General features: G+C 29.1%; 1 protein-coding gene across 1 annotated transcript in view; it reads left to right on the top strand.

Annotated features, from left to right (window-relative positions):
• The window catches only part of LOC118184728 (MFS-type transporter SLC18B1-like), an 86,269-nt gene extending 71,175 nt beyond the window's left edge, over positions 1 to 15,094 (top strand). Inside the window, 1 exon segment of the mRNA XM_035354440.2 lies at positions 2,646 to 15,094. The gene's annotated coding sequence lies outside the window, so the exon portion shown is untranslated.
• The last annotated feature ends 7,691 nt before the right edge of the window (positions 15,095 to 22,785 follow it).

Raw genomic sequence — 22,785 nt, 5'->3', positions numbered from 1 at the left:
AATACTGTGACAGAAATTTTCGGGAAAGTTCACAACCCTATGGTGTGACACAATTAATAAAATTTAAGAAACCTATATTTGACATGATTGAAATGTATTCAAAGCCACAAAAAGCAAAGTGCACAGAAGAGATGCCAATCTCAATAAAGCTAGAACAATTTATAAAACTGGCTTAAACACGGACTATATTGATCTCGAGTCTAAAAAAAATTCCATTACTTTGACAATTTCTAGTGACTGTCGATTATTGAAAAGGATTTTATTTTCTCAGAAGATATGCTAGTATATACAAGCCACTTGTAAAATTAAAAAAAATAATAATAATAATGTCTGCTTTCAATACACTGAAAATTTGAATGTAGCAGCATGGCTCATAAAATTGCTGAACTGCAGTATATTTGATCTTCCTATTATGATGTAAAAAGAGTTGATTATATTATAATCATATTCACAACACATGGTTTTTTTTTTTTTTTTTTTTTTTTTAAGTTTAGAAATATAAAAGTCATTCAAGAGAAATATTCCCAAGTAAACATTATTATTGATCTGACTTTATCAACTTTTCCCTTCCCTTGCTTGGTGGAAGCAGACTGTAGTCAAGTCAGTAATTTACTCAGGAAACAAGAAACAGATTTAATGTTTTTGGCTGAGGTTATCTAGCAATTAAGCAAAGTAAGTTTATGTTAACTGTTAAAAAATGCATCAGTACATCATGCACAGCAATTACATACACATACAGCCTTTGCATTAATTAAACTTTTGTGCAACTAAAATTATTTTGTTTCTGAAAACTTTATATTTTTAAAATTAAATTTAATAAACCTTCTTTTTTCTCAAAACTTTTGTTCATAACCTTAGTTTTATAAATTATATATGTGCAATTATCCCGCATCATAATTTTGTTGTATGCTGTATATAGTAGAGAAAAATGTAAGGAGGTCAACGAAGAACACCATTCTTTTAAAAGGGATCAATGCAGGAAAAGGGTTGGGAATCTCTGCTCTAGGGCATGAAATCTATTATAGAGGAAAGGCAATGAATAGCATGAAGTGATGTATCATGCTTTTTCTTCCTTTTCGAGCACCATGCCACAAAATCTTCAAGCATTTCATACATATCAAACATTCAGAAAAAAGTACAGAGCAAATTTTACTGCTGGTGCTTTCTATTTATATATGTTTCAACAAATTTTAATAGACCAACCATATGGAGGTGAAAATACTGATTGAAACTAATTATTCTTTTTCAAAACAGTAAGGCAGACTTAGCATTGTTGCAAGTTTTCATAGAAATGTGTTTTGCTTTCCGTACATTCATATATAACATGTGTAATTGATACAGGCTACTGTGGCCAACAATATGGGATCTTACAGATACTGGCTTGCATTCGGTGAAAAATTTGTTATTTGGAGCATTGATTGGCTAGAATATGGGAGTTAAAACTAGCATTTAAACTTTATTCAATATCATTTTAAAAACTTAACGTAATTAATATAATTGCTAAACGTGTATTTATTCTGTTCATTGATATTGGTACGAAATGTACAGGTGCGGTAAGATGTCTTCCCTTCAAAGCAGTTTTAAGGTTGCCATAAAATGGCAAAGGACGGCAGGGTTGCCACATTTGGCGACAAAATTGGCGATATGCCATGGACAAATGAAGAACCTTCTGGAATGAATTCTTACCAGTTTTGCCCAGCATGTTCTCGAACACAAGCCAAAAACTCTATAAACCCTGCTGGTCCGCAGTCAGTTAGTGTGTGTGTGCACCTCGTCTAGCGAGCTGATAGTCAGTCATTGAGCGAGTGTCTCGAAGTCTAGTGCCGAGTTGGTCGTCGAGTGCATTGTGAATTAGTGCATCGCCGAGTTTTGTCTTAGACTGTACTGAGTTGAGAGCTGTACTCTTGTGTATCGTCGAGTGCATCATGAGTTGTAGTGTAGAGAGTCTCGAGAGTACATGGAGTTCCGAGAGTGACCTAGCAGAGTCGAGAGCTGTATTCTAGTGCTTTGCCGTGAAGCTGTCTCCACCGGGATAGTCTGATAACCTGAAGGCTGTGTCGCTGATCATGTCAGCATGTTTATAGTATTTCATTGATGACTGTAAAACATGTTTTGGAGCTGTCCTGACAATACTGGTAAATAAAGTGTGTTTTGTTACTTCATCAAGTGTCGTCGTTATTCACTCCAAATCTATGAACCCCATACGAACGTGAAGGAAGAAAATAACGGAACAACTGGTGTCAGGAAGAGAAAATGCAACAATATTTATGAGTTTTTAAAATAAGTATTTTCTTTTTAGGATGAAAAGTCATGCCAGTCATGACTAGCAGTACATCTGAGTGTTTTTATTAGTGTTTCTATAATATATGTCATTTCATCTTTAAATCATCATCTTCCTTTGTCAATGAGAATGTGAGAGTAAAATTGAGTTTAATAATAATATAAAATTTAGCATTTGGCAAGTACAAAATTTGACATTTGAGTTAAAATTTTCATTTATATTCAAAATATGGAGAATCCTTGTGTTTTTCTAGTTAAATTCATAAACTGACATCTATATAAATAGTTTATTTTATAAATATTTAATGTTGTATCATTAATGACATTTAATTTATTCAGAAGTGTGTTAATTGCTTTCATTTCAGATAGGTTTGAATGTCACCATGAAACTCTTGGACTGCCCTTTAGAACTTTTATTATATCAAAAGAAATTATTATTTATATAATAAATGTGAATAGTATCTTCCTATGCTCAATATTACTATTTTTAATGTACGTTTTTATATCATTCATTTGGTTCATATTTATTCCAAGTACATTATATGAAAGTATGTGTTTACAATATGAACTTCTTAAACATTTCTTTATGTTTAAAAATGTAAGTCCTAATAGTATTTTGATGTATAAATTGTTTAAATTTTAAGCTGTTTTGGTGTTTGTATAATTATGTTAGATCTTATTAAGTGACGCTGCATATTTTAATCAGTGTTATTGTACAAGTGTTAAAATTGGTTCTTTTTTCTAATATATGATGCCATAATATCTCAGCATTATAATTTTATTGTAGGAAATTTTAAATATGTAAATGATATTAGTTATTTAATAAAATATGCTTGAAAATGAATTGTTGATTATGATAAAATTATAGAATAAAAAAAAGTTAGTATCATGTAATGGATGAATTATTATTTCTTCTTTTATGGCCTGTTAATTTATATTCTTTTTGTTTTGGTTAGTGCACTATAAACACAGTGTTTCAGTTGATTAAGTGAAACACTGTGTTTATAGTGAGTTGATCAGATTATTATTAAATTAAGTGCTTTTCCCCCTTTCTCTTTTTTCTTTTTTATAAAACTTCTTGTTATTAGTAGCATTTAATCTAATTTCTGATTCTCTTTGTTAAGCCAGATTTTGAAAATTATTCAACCATTTCATACTTTTAATGATAACAAAAGACACTAATACAGCATCTGTAAAAGATGTATGTATATGACTATGATGTATGTGAAAGTTTATCTCTAAAATTTAAGATTATGTGTGTAAAAAATTGAACTTACCTAAGCTCATTTGTTACATGTACCAATTTTTAAAGATTATAATAGTAAGAAATTCCTTATTTTCTGCTCTGCATCATAACTATATATGGTGATTTATATTTATATTCATCATAACTATGTATGTTACATTTTCAGATTTTTCAATTTATACCTTTTTATACATGAATAAAAAATACAAACATTTTCAGGTCTTTTAAAAAATGGCATGTATATGTGGAAATTCATTTTAAAATCTTAAATCCAAATCATGATGTAATGTCAATATTCTCACTTATAGAAGTTATCAGGTTTTAATAACAAGGTATATTTTCATAAGAAATGGAACCTTGATCTATCATCGATAGGGGGATTTAAATAATAATTTCCTAAAGCAGTACAGATATTTATGAGTATGTAAAAGTATGAAGAAACTAAAATATAACTTAAAAAAAGATTTTTCAGATGTATTGATGATGCAGTAGAATATTTTGCTAGTACAAATGTAAATGCTTATCAGACTGAACTCAGGAATTATTCCCTGAAGGCATATAAAATGTTATTAGTTTGTATGTACTCCCTCCACATTTCTCATATAACTTTTCAAGCAACAGTATTGTTGCTGAATGATTCTCAGACAGTATCTTGAGTTACTGATTGAGGTTTCTATGCTTCCATCTTGTAGTTATGTCTTTTTTATTCTTTTATTTGTGCATATTCTTCAATTCTGTGTGTATGTAAAGTTAAAACTTGTGGCTTTTTTTCCTGTACATTTAATGAAGTTAAAATATTCTTGAAAGTGTTCATTCTGTTGGTAAATGTTATTCTGATGATGCTTGTCTTCCTTTCTTCCCTTTCACTAATATTTTTCTTATCAAAAAACTTAGAATTCAGTGCTGTTAAATATAATTTTATGTAAGCTTTTATATGAATATTAAGGGTTTCTTTTAGCTACCTTTAATATTTAATTTGTCTATATATATTTTTTCATCTTATTACAAATAATCTTTATAAAGCCTGTTTCTAGATTTTGAAATTCATTATTTTGCATATTTTATTATAGAAATCACATTTTGAAGACATTTTTTAAACATTTTTGTGTAATTATCAAAATCTTAAAAGACAAATATTATATTTATTCCTTTTTGTTGTAAAGATGTGATAGCAGTATATGTGTATGTATTTAAATATGTTTATTTTTTCATCATTAATGTTTCTGTTATTAATAAATTCATTTTTCCTCAAAGATATTTATCTGCTTCAGTATATGAATTAAATTTATAGCTTATTAATGCTGTTATGTGTATTTTATAGCAGTTTCTTTTGCCTTAGAATAGATCATTTTCCTTCTCATATAAAATAGAACATTTAAATATAGCATATAAAATAGAACATTTAAATATAACATATAAAATAGAACATTTAAATATAACATATAAAATATAACATTTTTCATTGAATATGTAAGTTTTTTCAGTTATATCATATTATAATAATAAGTGAATGATATATCAAGGTTCTATTTTAAAAAATAGTAAAAGTTTTCTGAAATAATTTTTTTTTTATAAATCCACAATTCATTTAAAGCTAGAGGTAATTTTTGTATAATTTAAGTAATGATTTTCAAGGCCAAAATAAAAATTAAGTACTTTCTTTCAAATTAATGTACTCCTTTCTAATGTTCATATTTTTTTTAATTTTTCAAGTGGCTGCACTCATAAATGTAAAATTTATCCTTGCTTGGGTTATTTATTGGTAGGCCATTAGTAATTAAATGGAAATAAATATTTAACATTGCTGCTATTTTTCTTCTTCTTGGGTAAATTTATGTGAGGTGAAAGCTGCTCCAAATTTTATGAGCACTGATATATGTGTTAAAGATTTTAAGAAAATAGTGTACTTAGAAACTGTGTGCAGTTATTTAAAAATATTCAAAAATATTAAGTAAATATCTTTTTTATACTTTGGTGTCAAATACTTACATATATACAAAGTTTTAGTTTTAATTAAATTCTGCTTTTATTTATGATTTCTAATCAACATGAACTCTTTATTTTAAGAAAATGTTTTATGTGAAATTTAGTTTTCTTTGGTAAAAACAGTGGCAATCCATTAGTAAATTGTTTAAAGAAAATGCATGAAACTGCCGTAATTGTTAACAATTTTTTTCTCAAGAATCGTATCATATGTAAATATTTTAACATGTATATTTTAAATAAATTGTAGATTATATGTGACCATACCAGGAAAAATCATCACATTGTGCATTTTTATATAATTTTCAGTGTCACAAACTACTGTTTGCAGCCTAAGAGTGTGTTACTTAAGTTATAAAAAAAAAAGTGTACTCTGATGTTTTTTATCCCATGGTGTTTAAAAACACTGTAGTCATGTTTTATTTTTATTTAATGTCTATAAATTAGTAAACTGTAAAATTATATTATTCTTCCAGTTTTGTAAAACATGCAATTCATTACCATTATTGATGTTTAAAAAGTGTTTTTGACAATCCCTGCATAAAATGTCATAAATACCTTGCTAAGTCAGTGTTAATTGGCAGTGTTTATAAAGTATGTGCATTATTTTACCACATTACCTTCAGTTTATTAAATTATATTTACTGTATTTACTATATGTAATATTTCTTTGATTCTGAGATACACTCTTTAATTTCAGTTAAACAGTTGGGGGGGGGGAGTTTAAAGAAAAGAAAGAAAATTTTAAAACTCATCTATCAAATATTTTTTTAATGCCTGACTTACAACATTCAACAATGTTACTGAATATGTTACTTTATTACAACAGTGTTATATCTATTTAAACTGATTCAGGATAATTTGTTATTCAGAATAATCTGAAACTTCAAAATTCCATTGATTCTACAATGCACTCCATTTTTTAATGACACTTTTATGGGAAATAAACAGTGGGCCTTTAAATTGAAGAAATATTATAATCATATCTTGTGAAATTATTAATATAATTGTGTATACAAAATGAATGCAAAAATTTGTTTTTGTAATTTCGTAATTTGAATAATGAGAATTTTAATGAATTATATTTGTGTTTTCCCAAACTGATTTCTTCTCTGAAATAATATATTTTCCATAGTTAAGACATAGGATGATTATCATCAATCTAACAATCAATAGTCTGGCATTAATTTCCATGAAAGTAGTTTTATTAATTTCCAGGTCATTGCATGGTTCCTTGGCATGCTTTTGCATCATCTTTTATCTACAGATTAATTCCAGTAAGCACAAAATATAAATACAGTATGTTATTTATAACAGATAACTGGAATTCTAGAAAGATTTGGCAATATGTATCTGCAAAAGTTATGTAATTTGTACAACATTGATTTATTTAGTTTATGATATAAAGATACAAGCCAGGATTTCCATCTGAGAAAATGTTGGAAAGTCAGGGAAATGAAAAATTGTGTGCAAATGATGGCGAAAATATAAACTAAGCCACCAGAAATCTGGAACTTTTTACAGTATTTAAAAAAAAGTTCTTTTCAAACAAAAAAGGGTTCATCTTTCAATAAGCAACTTATAAACAGAAACTGTATGTCTCAAAATGAAAGTAGACAAAGAGTTACTGTGATCATTGTTTTTCTTGCTGAAAGTATTTTATACAATATATCCAGTCATTCTATAAGTGATGTAGTTTTTCCAACTGAACTAAAAGTCTGAGGGATAGGATAAACCACCTGCATCAAATTGCTATAAAAGCAGGTGGTAATTTTATCTAGTTCTTATTCTTAGTGCAAGTTTTGAAGAGTGCAGTGTGCTTTTAACAATTATTTTCTTCAAAACTAAATGGAAGTCACAAATGGGCATATTTTTCTTTACGAGTTCTAAATAATTATTAATCGGAATATATTAGATTGATCAATAAATGTAAGCTAATGGTAGTTCAAAAACTTGAAGCCAGAAACTACAGCCTAGAAGACAAGCCTATTCCTGGAAGATCTGTAGAGCTGAAAAAGGATATCCTGCAAAACTACTGCAGAGAAAAATACTGCAGAGAAAAATTTCTCATGTTCTTTGCTGATAGTAATTCCAAATTAAGGATGTCTTTGAAATTATTAGTGAATAATAATGAACAAAAGAAAAAGGCAAATTTTAAGGTTCTGATAAATGGTTAAAGCTATGTCAAAGTGATGATGATGAACCAGAAAAGCCACAAAGAAAATGTTTTAGTCAAAGCTCAGGGTGTAATTACACTGAAAGTTGGCTTCAGTATTACAAACATAAAAATGTAGTGAAACATATTCAGTCATTGAGAAAGTAAGTTGCTAAATTAGGTGATGCTACTTTAGCTTCAGCTACAAAAATGAAGTCCTGGACAAGTTGCAATACAATACAAGCATTTTTCTGAAATTTGTTGCATGAAAAGAACTCTTAATTGCTGAAAATGCAGATTCACCAGTAGACTGTAAAGCATAAAAAGGCAGTTTCACTGAGAGGGCTTGTCCAAGATGGTGATCATGACAGCTCCCTTCAAGAGTTGAAGCCATGAAGTCCCTCGTAGATCAACAGAATTATTTTTGGTTTCTATTTTACATGGGTTGCATTAAATTTTTTTTCGATTTTCATATAATTTTCTTTTTCTTTTTTATTTATCAGCATATACTAATTTGTAGGACATTTCAAAGTAAGATGAAATGTTTAATTATTAAGGACGTAACCATTAATAATCTAGCAAAATTGCATACCAACATCCACCAGACCCTGATGTTGCTGAAATAGGGGTGGTTGACCTATATTTTCAAATACTTAACATAATTATAAATTTTTGTTAATTGTTACTATTTTTTTTTTTATTTTTATTTTAGGTATAATATTTGTAATATCAATTATGAAGTAGTCATTAAAGAGGAACCATGTCTCTAAATTGGCATATTTTAGCTAATGGGCTTGTAAAAATAGTTCTTCAAATGAAAAGACTTGAGAAAAGTGATCATCTTTAGGTGTACTTAAGTATGAAGTTATTTCTAAATTTATTATTATTAGCAACACTCAGAAAAAGTTTTAAAAGTAAAAGGTATGCAAAGCTGAAAGTGTGAAAAAGATGAGTCTTAGCAAGATGAGCGATTGATTTTCTTTATACTGTTATAGTTACTTGAGCTTCATGTGAAATGCATAAAGTATTTTTAAAACCAGTTGTAAGAAGTATTCATAATTTCATTATTTAAATGCTAAGAAAAAGTAACTATTGTCAAAGTTTACAGACCCCTCTCTTTGCCTTTATAATTTTCCTTATATTTTCCAGAAAAGATATATTATTAGCATAAAAGTAAATTGTTTCATTTTGAAGTGAGAAAATTTTTTAATCTCAGTTCTTGCTTTAATTTTATTCTATGTTGGTAGTGTATCCATGTCTTGTTTCTGTGAAAAGTTCTGGAATTGTGGGTTGTTAATTGCTTTAATTATTGTATAAACATTGTTTGTTTACACAGCAAATATTAGCTTTTGCTCCTCTTCTGGCCCTTAAGTACCAGTAATTTTTAACCTTTTATCAGTTTGGGAAACACATTTATATCATATATGTAAATTGTCAAATGCATAGTTTTTTTAATCCAAAATCATAGTAGAGATTATATGCATGTGCGATATTTAATCATGAAATTATTGCTTTAATTCTAGAAGTTGGAATAATTTTTAAATCAAATAATTTTGTTACATTTCTCTCCCTCATCAAGTTCTTTTTCCATCATGACTCTTCTAGAATGCATAGAAACTATATTACATTCATCAAATAGAATTGAATTATAGCTCAATTTCTTCTAGATTGAATTTGGAACTGCTTGTATGTGGATTATTCTTAGCACCTGGATGATGTAGTTAATTTTCTTATTTATTATTGTCACTTTAAATTGAACTGAAGTATTAAGTGATTTCTGTGACAGATTTCATGATTTATGTGATTCCTTATTACTCTTTGTCTCATAAATTAATTCCTTACTGTTACTCAACTTTGATTTAATGTAATAAGTATATGTTAACAATATGTGAATTAATATATAGTTAAGTATACTTATTACATTAAATTTAAGTTGCTAGATTTTTTTTTAAGTATGCAACAGAAAACATTTCATTATACTTTTCAAAAGTATTACCTAGTCTTTTCTTGTATATAGAGCTTTCCATTTTGTATAAAACCTAGTAACCTCATTTTGTAAATGTTTTCTGTTGAACATCATTGTGATGTTTGATGTGATGCAGCCATGCTGCAGTGCCATTGAAACCTGATCTCTCCTTAAAATTTCCATTTTTGATACCTTTTATGTATATATGCTTGTTAAATATTTCTAGGAAGAATGAAAAAGGTTTACATAATTTTTTTAAAATTATGTTTACGTTTATGAATGTTATTTTTTCATAAGTTCATGTTTCAGGAAGAACTGGATACTTTTGCTTGATATAAAATTAAGAAAAGAACAATATTGAATAATTTCCAAAAATTAAAATTCCTTTTTTGATATTAGATTTGGTATTAGATTGGTATTAGATTAGTGTATGGAAAACGAAATAATGTATTTTAGAAACTTTCAAAGCTCTTTTCTTTAAATGCTGATTGACTTTTCTTTTGTTTAAATTGATGGAAAACAATTGAATGAAAATTTTTATATTTTTGTAATATGAAATTTAAAATAATATTTTTAAATCTAGTTATTTTTTTAAGCAAGTGTTATTCATCATCCATATATTTACTTGCATATTAACTCCCAACTCTGTTTGCAAAATATTTGTTTGGTTAGAACTTTGAACTAGTTTTCAGTTTAACTTATGAAAACTTGATTTCTTTCAATTTCAGACTTTCAGACTTATAATTTCTTTGTCCACATTAATCATAATCGATAATTGATATCATATGTATATAAATTAATACTAGGAATATTTTATAATTTTCCAAAATTTTAAATCAAAATTTATGAATTGAACTGAGGACGATTTGTTATAGAATTTTATTTATGATAAAAAAAAAGGGTTTTCCTTCATGTTTATTGTATGTTTAATATTCTGGAGTGTTTTTCTGTTTTATAATTTTTATTTCATTTACTTTGTTGAAAGGACAGCTAACTGTTTCAGCCTTTTTATCTATATTAATTTTCTTTCTACCAATTCCCATATAATTTCTAATAATGATTTCTGAAACAGTGTCTTTTAGGATGGATGTATATAGGTTTTTGTATGTATGTTTTGTGTTTTCTAATGAATCATAAAAATATGAGTAAATTTACCCAGTTAAATTTATATTTTACTATAATTTCTACAAAAAATAAATAAGTTAAAGGAAAAAATAACTAGTCAAACATCTCCATGGAATTTTTAGCATTTATTGTTAGTTTTGCAAAGAAATGTAGTGGATTTTAAAATATAATTCTTTAATAAGACTTTGTTTATAAATATAATTAGCATTAGTATGAAAATAAATTAGAATTAAAAAAAAATTGTTTAGAGTTTTCTCTACAACAAAAAGTAAAAAAAAGTTTTTTATAATGGATTATTTGCTTAAATATTCACAAATATTAAAAAAAGCACAGTTTAGATTAAATTAAGGTTTTTTTTTCCTTCTTGTCTTTTTAAACTATTAATTGTTTACGCATAGATTGTGCTTCCATTCGTGGTTATCTCAACAACAAATTATTTATTTTTAGCATGATTCCTTCGTCAGAATTTTTTAAATGAAAGGTGACATATTTTGTACAAGTCTTAATTTTGTGTAGTTTTTATTTTAGCATTTTGTTAATAAATAATAAGGATTTCGATTGTGATAAAATGAGAACAATGGAGCATTTTGATTAGATTTCTGTTTGGAACTTTATATTTTATCTGATTCAAAAATCATTATTGAATGACCAGTGAGAAGTTGATTAAGACACAATAACACGCAGAACAAATACTAATTCAGAAGTCAAACAACAAAAATCAGCGTTATACCTTAAAAATTTTCACAGGACTAGTTTCGATGGTTTTAACGAACCATCTGAATCAGTGAGAAGTTGATTTAATGGGTCGTTAGTTTAAACCAGAAATGTAAAATTGAAAATAATAAATTTTAATACTTTCACATAAAATGATATTAAATATAAATAAGTGAGCAAAATTAATTGAATGAAATTTATATCTGTATTCATTTGTTATCTTTTGACAATGTGTTTAATCAATGATATTCTGTTCTGACTATTGGAAGCATTGCTATAGAATGCTTTTTGAGGTTTATACTGGTTGTTAAGTTGAAAAAGGAAGGATTAATATTTTTTCTTGTCTTTTGTCAAATTATTGAGTTATACATTTGGCTAATTGTGCTGTCTTTGCTAATATCGCTTAGTAATACTCTATTATGATGTATTTTTTATATTATCATGGAAATCTGTATTTGCGATATTATACGAAAATTATTTATTCGTAAACGTAAATACATTGAGATAATAGCACAATTTGATTAGTTTTTTTTTTTTTTTTTTTTAACTTTACAGTAAATTTTTCTTTGAATTATTTACAAATTTTTTCAAGTTTTCCCATTTATAAATAAAAGGTCTTCATTTTGTTTATTTTCAGTAGATTTCGTTTTCTCATTCATTGTAATCAGAAGCAGTGGAATTTACAAACATCTCACAATTTTTATTTTCCTTTATTTTATGTAAGGGAGTAAATGTGTAAGTAAATGTAATTAATACATTATAGCTTCTATCTTTAAAAATCGTTTTCCCTTAGATGTTTTTAAATTTGTAAGTGATTTTAATTTTGAGGGTTTAATGATTTTAACCTTAACAAACAAAAGTTTTTAAATGTTTGAGTGGAACACAATATCATATTCTCTTATCATACAAGAGTAAACGTAAAAGTTTGTAACTTCCTGAACACATATACTTTTTAATATAAATTTTTAAGTAATAATTGTGTTGATCTGTTACGTTCAAAGATTTACATGTCTTAATAGATTGATGACATTGCTGATAAAGCTTGTTGATATATATATTGTTAAATCTATTACACAATTTTTACGACTGGTTAAAAGTCCCATATTTTTCTTAAATTCATCTTTGCTGTCCATTTTACCAATTATATGTTTGGTGTATTTATCTTTATTTTAATATATAAATTATTGCCATTGATCCAAGTTAGTCAGATCACATTTTTATTAACATGTAAAATAGCATGCTTATAAGCTAGATTTAAAACTTTCTTGTAAAATATATTACACATTTTGCATGAAACTAATAACTGACTCGGAGCTCAATAGGTGTAATTTAGAAGTATATTTTAGTCTCAGTATGGAAAGAAAATTGATAATCATGAATGAAAAATAGGTTGTAGTTTTTGGCTTGTGTATTTTAGAAATGAAGCATAAGTCTTAATTGCATTTATTTAATATGTCTTTTTCCTAGAATGCATGTGAACAAAATATAGGTTGTCAAATTTCTTGTGAAATGTATAAATATTTGCTATAAAATTGTAGAATGTATGAGAAAGATGTGTGTATTTTTGTGTGTGACATAGACTTGTTATACTGATGTGAAAATGGATGGAATAATTATATTTTATAATACATTTCTTAAGAAGAAGTCTGATCTATTAGCTTAAGCATAATGGCTTAACATATCTAATGAAATGATAGTTACAACTATATCTATATTTTTAAAAAGAAATTTTGTTGTTTTTTGAAATGAAGTTATTTTAACAGAATAATCAGCTCTACCTACTCCGGCAGCTTTTAATTACCACTTTGGAACATATTGTTAATTATCTTTTAAGTTGTAGTAATGTTATGACAACAGAGTATAATATTAGTAATGCAATTAGAAAATAAATACTAATTTTATTTATTTCAAATTTAAAGTGCTGTAAAATTATTAAATGCTGGAATACTTCATTTAAGAAATAATCTGTTTATTTTTCTTTATTGACTTCATTTGGGAACTGCTCAAAAAATATTAAAAAATATTTCTGAAAGAATGACTGTAATTTTGCTTGGATTGTGTTAAAGGACTAAGGTAAAGATCTTGACAATCAGTTTTTAAGAATAGCGGTAATGAAAATATTTAACCATCTGATAACTGTGAATATTTTAAAGCACTGTATAATATTTGAAATATATGCAATGTTTCAGAGATGTACCATTTGATATGCACATAGATTTGAACATTTAAATTATAAAACACAAGGGGCATGACACTAATAAAATTCCTTTGAGTTCAAATTAAGAAATAAACTAAGTTATCCTACTTTTGGAGATTAAATTAACATAAATGTTTTTAGTCCTGGAAAAAATATCAAGTTAATGATCCTTCTGCATTATATCTATACAATGTACACATGCAAAGCAAATACTTGTATAATATACATACAACAAAGCAAATACGTATGCTTTATGACAGGGTCTTAATCTGAGTTCCATAATGCTAAATGTAAACTGCTTAGATGAAATATTGCAGTTGCTTATGCTCTTTAAATGAATACAATTTTCTAAATTTTATGAAGATCCATTTTGTTGAATTGCATTAAAACTCAACCTAAGAATTGGTAACATCAAACTGAATTTTTAAAGTTTAAAATGGGATTTAAATCTCTCTTGAATTTTTTTTTTCAGTGTTTTAGATAGACGAAATTTTTTCTGTAGCCTTGAATTTTTTTTTCAGTGTTTTAGATGGACGAAATTTTTTCTGTAGCCTTGAATTACTTCATTTTATTCTATTGGCATGCATTCTTTTATAATTAAAAAAACTTCATATTTAAACAGGTATTATGCAATGAAATCAGTCATAACTAAGTTCATTGATTAATGTCTGTATTTATTATCAAATAATTTATTATCAAATATTCAAATATGGCATAGAAATTTTACTAACAAGAGTTTTGAAACCTAGAATGTTGCCTTTCATTTCAAAGACTTAAGTTTCAGAATTCAAAATTTCTTCATAATTATAAATATTTAAATATACTATTCATAATTAAGAAATGATTTAAGTTGACCACAAAACCTTTTTTATTAATGGAGTTCATTTCATTAAATTATTTTTGAGGGGGCTAATTCCTTAAAATAATTCTGATAGGTTTTAAAATATCTACAAAATCTGTGCAATTCGTATACAATAAATTCTTAATTTTCATAACTATTAACTTGCTTATTTATTCATAAAAGACAATTTCATAATTTATTTAAATAACTGCTTAAAGTATTTTTATGCCAAAGAATCATTAAACTTGGATGTTTTGATAACTGATTTATATTGGTGTAAACTGTATGTGTATCTGGATGTGAAAGAATTTTAATATTTTCTCTTTTTTAGTTTTCAATAATTTATAGTTTAGAAATATATTTTGTAACTGGTTTGTTTGATATATTTTTTGTGTTCCTTTAGAAAAGTGTAAAAGGATAATTTAATTCTAGTCACTAAGAATTAGAATTTATTTTTGTAATTCTTGCAAATGCTGAACTATGTAAGACTTGATCGAAATGGGTTGTACAAAAGAAATGTATTTGATCTCTAAAAAGAAAAATAATTGACCATTCTGTTATTGAAATAAAGGTTTATTTAAGATCTTTTTGGTTGTGTGTTTTTACTCTGACTGTTACTGTTTGAGTTAATTTACCATTTTCATAAAAATCAAGTTTGCAAAACTATAAATCGCATTACCCAAAAATATTGCGCTTTCTTCGTCTTCCCTTCCCCCTTTTTTAATTTTTAATATGACATTTCAAATTATTGTAATTCCGTAATATGTTGTGATTTGTGTTTATATATATAGTTGCATCGAGAAAAACAAGTCGTTATAAGATGCCACTTGTAAATTAAACGTATTTCAAAATTTTAGAAAATATATTTTCAAAGGCTTCAAATTTACAGTGAATGCTTAGTAGTTTAGGCTGAAAACTTGTGATAAATTTCAAAGGAAATGATTGTTATAGTAGCGATGTTCTCTACAAGACTTATCGTAATTTATTACATGAAAAGAAGTTGCCATGTCTGGAATTGATTAAGCTATTCTTTGATTTAGATGCTTATAGAAATTATTCTATCTGATCTTATTTCTAATCCTTTTTAGGATATGTGCTGTACTGTGCAAGAGAATATGGTAAATATTCTTGCTGATTTCAGTAGATTAAATAGAATCCCTTTTATGCATTATGTTTTCTTATAAAACTAAAGACATTTAAACATTACAGTTCTGCTTTATATCTCTGTGGCTAATGCCATTCTGATATAAAAATATTTATGGTGAAGCAAGAAGAATGCGTATTTGGCCAGATCCATAATAGAGAATATATGTTCATTTGAACATGGAAATATATTCTCTGTTATGGATGTACCGCATGAAGACGTCTCACCTGACCATTAAACACCAGCAATTCGATTTAGTTTCAAATCCTAGCGAATCAGTTGGCTATATAGGGCGTTTTTATGGGTCTCCAGGGGGTTAACGAGAATACAAGCCAATTTCCTTCAGAAAGTGCTCCATAAAAACATCCTTTTCTTAGACAAATGGCCCTCACATCCATGGCCATAATCAAAACGATCCGGTTCTTGTTAAAGGTCGGGTGCATGACTATATCTTAGAAATGTATTACTTTCTAACTGTGATTATATGAGAAATTTAAAAAGCAGCATGGGCTTGAAGTGTCAAAATTATAAATCTCTCTCTCATTATAAATCTTTATCTCTGTATATGTGTGTGGTGTGTAATATCATTTATTTAATTCTTACGTGAGATATTAAATAAGTAATTTAGGAACAAGGTTAGAACTGGCAGGCGGCCATAGCTAACGTTTCACTGCATTTTTCATCTTTGTAGTCGTTTTCTTTCATCTAGACTACAAAAATAAAAATCTGCTGTTTCTAACTACGAATTAAGGATTTTTTACATGCTTCAGAAACCAGAATAAAACTACAAACATATCGAAAATTTTTACGGAAATAATGAGAATAGCCTTTTGCGGGGATATAACTGGGTCTTTTGTCAGGTGAGCTTTGCAACCTTTTCTTCTCAGATCTGTTTATTTTACATTTATTATTTACGCCAAAACATCATCGATTATTGTCGTTAAAAGATATTTTCGATGATGCGGTGGTTCTCATCATCGAACGGTGAGTTTCAGAACACGGTCTGCTTGTGTAAGAAAACCAGCCGAAACGGAAGTGGTTGAAAAATTTCGTGGAAAATTTTTACGAAGTCTCACAAAATTAACCCGTCGTGCTAGTTCTGAACTCATATAATGGTGTAGCGTGTGTTACGGAAATGTCTGCAATTCCGGCCATACACCTTTCAAATGATACAGGCGTTAAAAACCTTCCGACAAACCGTTTGGTAAAGCTTTTTGTAGGATGATGCAAGATAAGCTAGAGGACATAGTTTCGCGAAAAGACTTGTGTTTACGGATGAAGCCACTTTTCACGTTAATGGAAGCGTGGAAAATCTACATGATGAAATGGAACATGAGCGTGATTCTCCAAAGATTAACGTTTTCTGCGCTATTTCCAAGAGCTGTGTTTCTGGTCCTTTTTTCTTCGTGGGAAAATCGATTAACGGGTGTGTTTTACCAAGACTTGCTATCAGAGTGGTTGTTCCCTCAGTTGGAGGAAGCGGATTCCGGCTTCATTCTGCAGCGAGATGATGCTCCACAACATCGGCATAAAAACGTACGCCAGTAACTGAACGATAGTCTAACCCCATCGCTGATTAGTTGTGTTGGGTCAAACGCTATGCCATTGCTTTGTAGGCCACCAAGATCCTCAGATCTAACGCATTGAGATTTTTCTCTATAGGGTTTTATTACACACAAATTTGCTCGTTCCACCAGAAATTGTTGTACCCAGAATAGCAGCAACTGAAGTGCTCGAAACATTAATAAAGGAAATTATACCATGCGGTGTGGCAGGAACTGAAATACCGCATAGATATTTGCCTTGTCACCAGACGGGCACACATAGAACATCAAGAAGAAACTTCGGTAGCTGGTAGTTTCACTGTAAATTTGATTTATCAAAATAAAGTAATTAAAGCGTTCACAGATAAGCTTTTTTTTTTTTTTTTTTTTTTTTTTTGTGCCATTCAATATGAAACACCCTATATATATATACATACAATATGTTTCACATTATATTTGTAACATATACACACAAGGTGTAATAATTTAGATACACTGAAGCACATAATCATCGCGGATTTAAATATTTCTTATTATTTCTTGTTAACAAGCATTTTTAAACCAATAAAAATAACTTACCGCGCTTATTTTAGAACCTTTTACATTTCTGAGGGCAATAAGTAGACGTAACGTATTCCCGGATGAAAGGTCAGTTATGCAGTTTTCCTATTGGTTATTAAAAGTTTCGGTATCAGCTGTTTAAAATTCTGTTTGCAAATTATCTGTGTTTCCAGCGTTATGTAAAGAATGGAGAGGGGAATCATACAAATTAAAATAGAGAATCAAGCAATTATTTCAAATTAAAGTGAGTATTTTGATTTACATATTTTTTATTTTACACACACATATAATTCTTGATTAACTGAATTGCAGATTAACCAGTCCTTATCTAAAAAAAAAGTTTGCTTATTGAGGAACCGTAGGAAATGACTATCACAAACCATCAGAATAAAGCACAGTTTTTTTGGGAAAATATAAGAAAGAGAAAAAAATGTTTGGTATAACAGCAATGATAGCAGATGATATCACAATATTTAGGAATTATTTTTATCCGAAACGATACGCAATTTAACTGTAATAATCAGGAATACACAAACTTCATTAAATCATTCAAAAAATATTATTAAATTGTAAATAAATATAAATTTAACTGTAATAATCAGGAATACACAAACTTCATTAAATCTTTCAAAAAATATTATTAAATTGTAAATAAATATAAGTGTATAGCAATTTGTTTTCTGTAATAAAGGTCGGGAGACTCTCGTACCGCTCCTTCAAAATTGAGGCGAAACAGCACGATTAGTGAGGAAAGACTCTACCTGTATGACAAATGGTGAAATTCTGGTATTCTCCTACTTCCTGTAACTCGAGAAATAAACAATCTCGTTGTTAGGCGACGTGTGCACCACGTTATTTTCATTTTTGCGATAAATGCCTATCGACATGGTGTTCACGTCGCTCGCCGTTTGAAACAAAAGCATATTGACGTGCGTGGAACGTCTTTTTAGCGCAAGTGGTTAAATATATTTGTTTAAGCTCCAGATTTCATTCCTACAATCTTCTCTAAAACTGAAAGAAATTTTAGACACATTGGGCAATAGACCTTTATATTTCTAGTTTTCAATTAAAGCACAAGTCCTTCAAAGCATCTGCAATTTCCCTGCAGTATCCGCATTACTGTAAACTTTAGCCCAATCGCTGTACAGGATTAAAACAAAGCGCTCTGAAATTTTAAATACTGTTGGCAAGATTTACGCCCTCTCTTTTAGTGCCTACATTTGCTAGCTAAAGGACATAGCTTACTTGGCTTCTTCTATTCGTTATTAAATATGTAATGCTTCATAATCAAAAGTATGGGGTGCAGATTGTCCCCACTGGGCTGTGCCACGTCATGTCTCTGAATAAAATAATCGTCAAGTAATAAAGATATGTTTGGATTACCAAGTGATTTATAAGATAAATTTGTAAATTAAAATTATAACTTGAATTTAGTCTCTTATTCATTTTAACTTGGATTAATTCCCTTTTCTAAGCACTGGTAACATAAAAAGAACTAAAAAACAGCAAATAGCAATTTTGGAGCATTATGAATTATTAAATCAAATGCACTGAAACCGAATCTAACCCATTCTGAACTCATATTTCATACTGAACAGGAAACGGATAATTTGTGTTCCGCACTTCGGCATAGATAGACTGCTGCTTACTGCTTCTCATTTCACTGAAAAGGTATTTAAAATGTAAATGTTCCTGAAAAGGCACAAGTAGTGTGCCAATTTGTTTGTGGCCACAAAATATTTACCGAAATAAAAATGAACATTTAGTACTCCGCGTCTGCCAAATTGTTCCTCATTGTGGACCAAGATTTAAACATGCTACACTATCAATATTTCTACGACATCACACCTGGATTGCACTCGTAGACGCGGAGCGGCGTAAATGAGATACTACCGCTTGTTATATTGTAGCGCACGGCACCGCAGCCGTGAAGTTTAGCAACGAGCGCAAGTGGTTAAAAATTATACCATCAATGCCAAAAAAAATATTTCTAATTACACATTGTAACAGCGGTATATAAAATAATTGTAATCAAATATAAAAATTATCCACATTTTTATTAAAATAAAAACAAAATCGTAAAACGTCAGTAATGCTCGATAATTACTAGACTTTTATGCTTACCACTATCGGAGTGGAAAAGCCCACTCATTGCTGGTAGTTCGAACGTAGTTCAAATTGCAGCGAACCGGTGTGCTGCTGAATTTTATTTTGTTTTTGCTCATTCATAGTCTGAATACAAGAAGATTTCGTACAGAAAGTCTTCGCCTACTTTTCTGTAATAAATTAGCCAAACCAAATAAGAAACTTGTATAATTATTGAGTTTTTAATATTGTTGAATATTCAAAATGAAAAATTAGTATCTCGTATTTTATACAACTTTCAGGTCGTTATTATTACTGAACATTTATATTAATGCATGAAATTTATATAAGGCATCAAATGATAAATCAACGTAACGGACACAAAATAATAAAATCTTTGAAGCAAATGAATTCCAATTTTTTATGTATATTATTTGCATCAAATTTAACAGAGCAAGAGCCAGAAAATATAACTGAAAGGCTTGCAGTCTGGAACTATAATTGTACGTGAAGTTGCATTCTTAATATAGTGATTAACCTACCTTCGAATCCCTATGAAGCACAAGGCTTTTGGCACGTACAAGTGAGTGTAGATTATTCGTACAAGATCGGTTTCACGAATGAAACTATTGTTTTGGCGTGCTAATTCTATCAAAGTTTCTTCAAAAGGCAATAACTAAAAAACGTTTACCAAATATGAGCAAAGTAAAAATAAGGAAACTATACTGAATTAGCTTTTAAATATACTTGAAACTAAACTTGGGCTTTATTTGCGCGTAAAATGTTTTCGTACGTTCAAAGAAACGCAAAACGTTGGCATTTTCTAATTGAATTAGTTTTTGTTGATGTCATTTATCTTGCGAGTTATATAAAATAACTGGGTGTAACTTTAAATGTGATAAGAAACGTAGAATTTTAATATCAATTGTAAAGGTAAAGAAACGAGCGTTTCCGAAAGAGAATTAATCTTAAATTTTCATAAAGGCGGTAAATCGTACAATGAAATTTCAGTTTTAGCCGGCACACTAAGTTCAACTGTGCAGCCGAAAGTTTTATTACCTCCAGAACAGTGTAAAACAGCGCTCGTTCAGGACGAACGTATCTACTTGCATCCTTTTACAGACGATTTCTGGCAGATTCATTGAAGAAAGGATCTGAAAAGTAAGTATTCCTAAGCTTATAGCAAAACTGAGAAACATAGGAAGAGCAGTGTCCGTAAGTATAATTCAAGATGCATGCAAAAAACGGTCCCCATGGCCGTGTTGGGAGATGAAAATTCCTTGTAAATGACAGCAATCGAAAGCTACAATTATCCATTGCCAAAAAATACGGCAATGAAAGCTCAGAGTTCAGGAAGAAAAATTTTTCAGATGAAAGTAAATTCAATATTTTTTGGATCGGATGGGAGGCGAATGGTAACGAAATACGGAAATGCATTCAAGGAATTTACTACCAATAGTAAAATATGGAGCTGGAGGTTTGTTGGTTTGAGGGTTACGAGTGCCTCCGGGGTCGGTAATTTAGTCAGCATTAATGGCATTATAAACCATTGTTTTGGAGGGCTAAACATGTATTATCCATGTTGCAGTTTCAAAATGTAGATATTTTGAAAAATAATTTACGATTTAGCGCGACAATAATGGCTTTAGACAGTGAAAATTTTTTTATGCATGATAATGACCCCAAGCATACAGCCGTAAATACACGGCTCAGGATGTTACATAACATTCCAAAGTTTATGCAGTGCAGGATTTACGTATAAGCTTTAACTTAAAGCCCCCGCTTTCTCGAGGGGCCCACAAAAATTCCTCTATTTTTCCGAAAATCATATTTGGCACCGACATATAATATCTGGACTTATAAAAGGCCCCATATCTCAAATAGCTTAAGGCTTTATCAAGTCTAAATCCGGCCCTGAGTTTATGTTAATTTCCTCCTCAGTCACCCGACCTCAATCCCATTGAAAATTAATGGTAAACTTCACAAAAATGCTAAATCCAAGTAAATTTCTAATAAAAATGATTTAACTGCTTTTAAACATGAATGGGAGTCCATACCTTGCTCGGTAACAACAAATTTGAATCAATGCCAAGGAGACTCGAAGCCGTTATTCACGCTAAGGAATGATATCCTATAAGGTATTAATTTAAATATATTTATGAAAATATTCAACATTATGTATAATATACAAATACTTTTTACACCACAAGTTGGATTGTTTTTGTTCTGTAAATTTATTTATGCATGCATTTATTTTCATGTAAATTTCACATGCAAATATTAAAGTATATTTCATTATATATATTTATAATTACTTACTGTGGAATTTAAGATTATAGTTTTTATCAATGTATTTTTAAATCATAACACTTAATTTGAACCCAGGACTGAACTATCGGTATTCAGCGACTTTACCACTCGAACTCAGGCGGAGATCTTACGAAGGTTAAAATAAACTTTTTACTTCTTAAAATTTAACAAAAGTCACCACTTGTTTTACGAGACAATCCTCCGCCACTTGCGAATATTTAAAATAAACTGAAATTCAAATTTAAGTAATGTAATCGAAGACTACACAAAGTGATGTATTTAAGCTAACTCAAGTAATTAGCGGTGCGTTTATAACACTGAGTAGCAAAATGGCTCAAAGCCGGAATAAACTTTGGCAGAGCTGGCAATAGGACGTGAACTAAAAGCGAGACTGTCAGAAAAATCAACTCTAAAAACATTCAAAACCTTAAACATTAATAATAATGCACTAGCTTACCTTAGCTTAAATACTCTACAATTAATTTGCATGCTGATAAGGACTATGAAAAGCAGTGGCGTAGCTAGGGTGGGGCAAGGGGGGACATCTGTCCCCGGGCGCAGCATTCAGGGGGCGCCAAATTGATGTTACGAACTTTTAGAATGAAATTTTTCCGTTCTTAGCACAAAGAAAGGG

The sequence above is a fragment of the Stegodyphus dumicola genome, chromosome 9 (genome assembly GCF_044657685.1).
Source record: "Stegodyphus dumicola isolate Sdum_Otavi_A_Nest chromosome 9, ASM4465768v1".
NCBI classification, from domain to species: Eukaryota; Metazoa; Arthropoda; class Arachnida; order Araneae; family Eresidae; genus Stegodyphus; species Stegodyphus dumicola.
Note: the sequence above shows the minus strand (reverse complement) of the source record. Positions and strands in the feature narration are given on the sequence as shown.